The sequence below is a fragment of the Solea solea genome, chromosome 21 (assembly GCF_958295425.1).
Source record: "Solea solea chromosome 21, fSolSol10.1, whole genome shotgun sequence".
Lineage (NCBI taxonomy): Eukaryota > Metazoa > Chordata > Actinopteri > Pleuronectiformes > Soleidae > Solea > Solea solea.
Genome location: NC_081154.1, coordinates 8510973 through 8517721, shown reverse-complemented (window position 1 = coordinate 8517721; position 6749 = coordinate 8510973).

Below are 6749 nucleotides of genomic sequence, written 5' to 3'. Positions count from 1 at the left end.
ATTCACTTGTTAACCTTTTTGACAAGTAGGATGTGATACCCTTGTAAAGTGAATGTCTGTCTCCTTTTGTCACCCACATATATAAACAATTATAGACTAAATAGAAAAACAATAATTATGAACACACACACACAGTCTCGCTTCTATATTCTGTGAATGACTCACATGAAGACATTTAATTTGAACTCGACAACATGCAAAGAGTATAGTCTGGGCCACCGGCCACTGGAAACGCACCCACGCAACCACAACCACTCATTCACAATTTCAGTCATACACAGAAAATAATAGTCAGCACATATGTGTGGGTTTATTGTGTTCCTATTATGCTTTTTGTGCTCAACCTGCAGTGAGTTGTTCATTTGTGTGTAGTTAAAACTTCAACAGTAGCGGCAGCCATGTTGCTGACCCTGGAATAACTAACCCCCACAGTGTCACTTAGTACAGCATGGCCGCCTCGGACCTGACAAGGGCGATGATTTCTTAATGAAGTCAGAGGGCACGGCGAGTGGACAGTGGCTGAACTGGGGAGTCTGTCTGCATGTGAGCCGGGTGTAGGTTCGAGGGCGTGTGTTGGAAAGTATGGTGCCTGTAAGTGAAGCCTGGCAATGTTTGGGGGGGGCAGGTCAGATGAATGTGTGGAAGTGCACAGCTGCCCTGTTTTGTCATAGTAGTGCACTGTGCTGTCTGTCTGAGTAACATAAAGCTGCCAGTGTTGTGTGTACATGTGCAGGACCTCCCATGAATCTGCACAAACCAGCATGTATGAGCCTACATGGGCACCAACTCACACGGCAACGCCAGCCTTCAGTCAAATATTATAGCTTATTTTAGTTTGGCTCATTCATTTGTCAATCTATCATGTACTTACAGTGTAGCCAGTGAAAGCTATATCTTGTATCTTTTGGTTCAAGTGCATACAGCAAGACAACCGATTTCTGGGAAATTTAGAGAATATTGTAAATGGCTGAAAGTCATAGTGAAAGTTCTGACACATGCAGTGATCCAAAACCCCACTCTTTGATCTGTGAATCGCCCTCAAATGCCACATGAGGTGAGAAACACTGTGAAGGTAAATCTCAGCATATCAGCAACATAGCAAGGCTTTAATGCTGCATTGTAGTGGCTCAACACTGACGGGTATGAGGGGTGCATTTGGCAGACTTGGAACGTGACAGCATCAAAGATTCCAGTGAGATAATCTGCAGAATATGATAATCACTGGTGTCAAGGGCAACAGAATCTCAAGACCCCTGCTGTAAAATAAAGTCAAATTTCAAACACAGTCATCAGTCATGGAGCTCCAAGAACAATGTTGACCATGGAAACTAAGTTTGTAAAAACCAATGTCAAGTTTGATATTCTCAAAGGTCAAATAGTTGTGGAGTGTCAGTCCACGCCCACGATGCTGTATATGTGTATCCCCTCTGTGTTTATAGAGGTTAGTGAGGATTATTCTCCCACCACAACACCCTCCACCTCCCAAACCAAGCTCTTACTCTTAAGTGGCAAGCATTTGAGGCTCACACCACTGCATGTGTCAATGGTGATGAACTTGACTGGGGAGGTGAGTGTGGACCAAAGGGATTTTGAGATTTTTGTAAAAATATCTTCAAAATTCAGACAAAACAAAGCAGCGGAGCACCTTAAATAACCTTAACCTGTTTTCAAATGTGACTACTACAACTGTGCTTCCTGTTTTTCAGGCCGCCTCAATAAGTTGAGGAACACTTTCCAAAAACCTAGCTTAATGTTCTTTATGTTGGATTGTCATCTGAGAGCGGAGAGTACAGCTGCAGGTCTAGTGTTGCCCCACGATGGCTGGGGATGTCTGACAGGACAGAAACCCACCCAGCATTGATTACCAGCTAATTATAGGCTAAGGAAGTGGCAGCTTGTTTGTTTCTGGGTTGCTGAGGAATACATTTGCACTTCAGCGAGAGTTCACGAGCCATCGAGCGTGAATTCCGCTGTGTACCGAGTGTTATCTTTTCTATCTCGCTCGATCTGGAGCTCAGAAGATCTCTCCATTCTCCCCTTTTTTTCCTCACTTAATTCCACCACCCTCTGTTTTCACAGCCTCTGTGGGTGGTTCCTCCTGAAGCCCTCTTTCACACCCAGCGCAGTGATTGGAATAAACATATGTTGTGTTAATTATGAACCAGTGCCATGGTGTGCTTCAGACAGGAAGGCGTTCTTCGGGAGCTGCACCGGAGAGCCTGCGCTCATTCGGTCTAATGAGAAACGTTTACATGGTGCTTATGAGAGACGCCCTCACTCCTGCTTCTCACTGCTCTGAAAACACCTGCTCCCAGCACTGCTGCGCAAAACACACATCCAGACTTCATCCTGTTAATAAACTCATCAGCGCCTCATCGCTTTGCAGCAAAAGAAATATACATCTTTTAAAATGTTGAGTTGCAGTGTAATGGATGGATTAATTATTAAAAAATGCTTCCTACACTGTAAAATATTTGACAATACATTCACAATTAATTACTTTCATTGCAAACTATGTGTATAGCTAGATACTGTAGTTTCAGAGTAGGTTATTGTATAATTTTTGTAATAAATTAGTGTGTATTAACTGCACTGTTATGTAATTTATTACTGTGATTTTTGCAATATTCCCTTGTTCAAATGCTGTATTTAACTGTAATAGCCACAATAAAACACAAAAATATTGCTTAATATTGTGAAATCCCAGAAAAAAAATCCTCAGCAAAACTGCACATTGAATCCCAGAATTTATTATCAAGAGTTTCTAAATATTCCCACTTCTCCGTCCAGTCTGAACTCTTTAAATAACACAATTATGTCACTGAGGCTGAATTAGAAGACCTCTACGAGCTAAAACACCTTCTTTTTTTTTTTACAAGCAAATACCTTCCCACCTGTACCATCACAAGTCATAAATCTCCTGTGTCTCCATGTGGTGATAACATCATATTTTTTAATTAGCCTTCTCATTACAGGTACCAAACTGGTGTTCCAGTGAAATGAATGCCCCGGCACAGCCTGTACAGCGGGTTTGATTTGTGGACCCTGTGTCAGGCATACCATGCCCACCCACATCGGCGCAATGTCAAGATGCTGATATTTATGGCCGAGGGGTTACGCACCCAAAAGGCACAGTTGACTTAAAACATGTGTGGGGTCGGTAACAGAAAAATGACATAAAACAAGTGTTATAATTATAACTTTTGAAGTGAAATTTTTAGGGACCTGTTAAACAGTTAATAAGAAGTTAAATGAATGACAAGCAGGAGTGACTTTGACCTAGTGAAGGTGACGAACATTGTGGTCATGAGTTAGAGCAACATGTCGCCTCCTAAAGTTTCACATGGAGGTCAGTGGTTCTTTCCAGTGCAGATTCAGCGGGAACAAGCTGTAAACTAAGCAGTGTCAGCCTGAAAACTTTATACCCGCTCTCAAGGGTAAAATGTCAGACTAGCACAACAGTCATTAAAGAAAATCTCCTGAAACAACAACGTACCGTATGGTGAACATTTTCGAGCAAAGGAGGGATGTTGTAGGGCATAAAAAGAGTGATGAAGGTCATATTTAGCCATTGCTTAGGGGGTTGGATACTTTGCTCAGGGGTACCCCAGCCCTTTTTTGACCTGGTGGAGATTTAATCCAGCAACCCTCCAATTACAAGCCAAGTTCCCTTTCCACTTGGCCATGCCTGATACAGGGACTGTTGTGTGTTTGTGTCAGAATTAACAGTCTCAGATATATTCAAACTAGCCTTCCTGGTATGGACTGTCTTGTACGTCACAGTCAGTCACTGTAGGTAGTGTTTGGTGAGATTATTAACTCAGCGTTTCTCACATGAGGCTCCAGGGACCCAACACAAAAAAAATGTCTGTAAGGTAAATATACAGTATAAGGATGTCCCCAAAGGAAAATGAGAATCTCGGCAATAACGAGTCTAATTTTCACTCATTTTTCTACCTCTGCATGTGTGGCCTCTACCAACTTTTGAGGGAAACATCTGGCCCTGCTTTCCTGTGTTCCCCAGCTGCTCTTAAGCTACCGTGTTTCTGTTTGATGCTGAGTGCATAGTGACGGTGATAGGTTCATTACTACATTATGCCTCTCACATTGTCACATTATCTGAAAGGTGCTGCTGGAGCAGGTTTCTGACACTATTCAATCATCTGACAAACACTCTTAAGCATACTGAGGCCTTCAGTGACAGCCAGGAATCCGGAGCGTCATTAATTACTCGCTGAATCAAACTGGGCTCATTTTCAGATCTCGGTTATTTGTAGTTTACAATACCTGGCGTCACCCCTTTGCAGCAAATATCATGTCCTTTAATTGAGTGGTCTGGTGACACCGTTAATGAAGACATGTGAAGACATCTGCTGATGTGTCCGTCTACCACGTCTAAATCTGTCAGCCGCGCACAAGCCAACCACACTTGTTTTATTACATTCTTTTATAACCATAAAGGTTTTTACATCAGTGTCCAGTTGCAGAGCAGGGATCTCTCCTCACCGCTCATGTTTACAAGTGGGAGAGATAAAATTATTTAGCCCACTATTTATAATCCCCGCTCACTCAGATTGACATAAACAGGCGACAGACAGCGTTTTTGATGTTTCACGTGCCTTTTTTGTTCAGAATAACTGCAAAATTTGGTTTCATGCCTGTGCACACGAGAGCTAAATGATTTGAGAGAGAACATGAACGCTGATTGTGCTTCTCATCCTTTATTTATAGGGGAAAGGGCTGGCTCTTCAAAACTACACAAGACATTACAGAATTTAAAATAAGAAATAAAATTGAATGATATAAATTAATTTAAAGGGCCACTTTACCCGAAAAAATTTACTTTTGCTTTTTTTACTAATTTCCAGAGATAAATGTGTCATATGATCATCAGACAGTAGATCTGAGATACATGTCTCATTCCCAAAACAACAGAGGAAGTTGGGATTGAAAAAAGTAAATCAAATTGTCAAGAAAATTGACGTCCAACTCACTTCCTTCTAAGAAAATGAAAGCCCCACACTGCTCTTCACTGTGTTTCTGTCCATAATAACAAAAAACAGGTCAAATTGAATCCAACTGTGTAATAGAATGTGAATTAAACAAACACAGCAGCATCTTAATGTGGGGAAAAAATGGGTGAAACGGCCTGTTTAAGAATATTTATTCAGTTTTGCATTTTACTGCCAATTGTTCTATATTTTAGAAGCAATTTGTCAGTGCTTGCGTGTCTGTAGATCTGTGGGTTGCTTTGTAAATTAATTAAATACAAGTGCTGTTTTTTTTTCTGATTGCTACTATGTTCATTCGTGTCCAGCAACTGTCACCAGTTATAAATCTAGTAGCTTACATGGGAATGCATGTAAATGATGTCGCCATACATGAAAAGGTTGATTGAACAATTTGTTTTCTAGATTTTACAACGTTCACAACCTGAGGCTCAAACCACAAGCCCGGAGATGGGGGTCAGAGGTGAGGTGGGATGAGGTGACTATGCCTGACTGGCCATCGTGTCCATGGTGTCGTTCACGCCGTGGCCCTCTCGCCTCACTGTGTCAACACTGATGACTTCAGAGTGTGCCCTTGTGAGCTCACCTTGCTAGAAGAGACACAGGAAGTGTGATTAGAGCAGTGACAGTGTCGAGGGGGGGATAACTGTGTCATACCTGCACTCGGGGGGGGGGGGGGTTAAGGGCTGTGTGTGTGTCGTATGAATGTGTGTGTATTCACATGCAGCTGCTAATACCGCAGCAGGGTTTATCTCTTTCATCTGTGTTTATGAAGCAGATCCTCTGTCCTGGCTGGAATCAACTGTACTAAACCACTCTGTTTTTCAGACTTATTTGGGCCAATTGATTAGGGATTGGTTATAACAATAACTACTAAACTTAAAACATTTCTCACAAACGTCTTCTGACTGGGACTGAAACTTAGCCACGCATGTACTTCAAAAAACAAGCAGGCCGGAAATGTAATTAACTCCACAACTTTAAACCTGATGCCTTATAGGAAAAATGTCTTATGTGGGAGTGTTTAGAGCTTGGGGGAAAAGAACTTTAACAAATTTAAATAAAGATAGTATTTACGGCAGATATACACAAACTGTGTTTACATGTTTAACAAACAACAGTAATTCACCCGAATTCAACTTGTGAAATGGTTTGTTTCAAATCTCACTCTCTATGACAGAAATGTTTAATTTAAGTTTGGGACAAATTATAATAAATCGAGTTTAAACATTTTAAGCTCCCCGGTATTACCCGGTCAGCCGCAAGGAGAGGGGGAATAACAGTCAGTTACTCATATCAATCCACTTAAAAATTTGAATATCAAAACAAAAAACTGCACTTCTACAGCAAATTAATTTATGGTGTTTGGATGAAATGACACAGGGCTGTATCTCAGTTTTCTACAAATTATTTTAATCCTCCTCTATATCGTTTTATGATATAAAAAAAAACTCACAATAAAAAGTTATATTTCACTTGCAGATTAATGAAAGTGCACAACATCTATCAACTTTGTAATGGGGTAAATTTCCATTTAATTATGTATTAATTTTTTTTAAAATAGACTTTCCTTTCTCTTAAATGCATTTCTTTCAAACGACAGTGTGTGTGTGTGTGTGTGTGCGCGCGCGCGCGTGTGCGTGTTACAGTGGGAGGCTCTTTCCTTTCTGGAGCCTATCACGTCCCTCCTCTGCATCAGACACACCTCCATAATGTGACCACTTACTAAATGTATATATC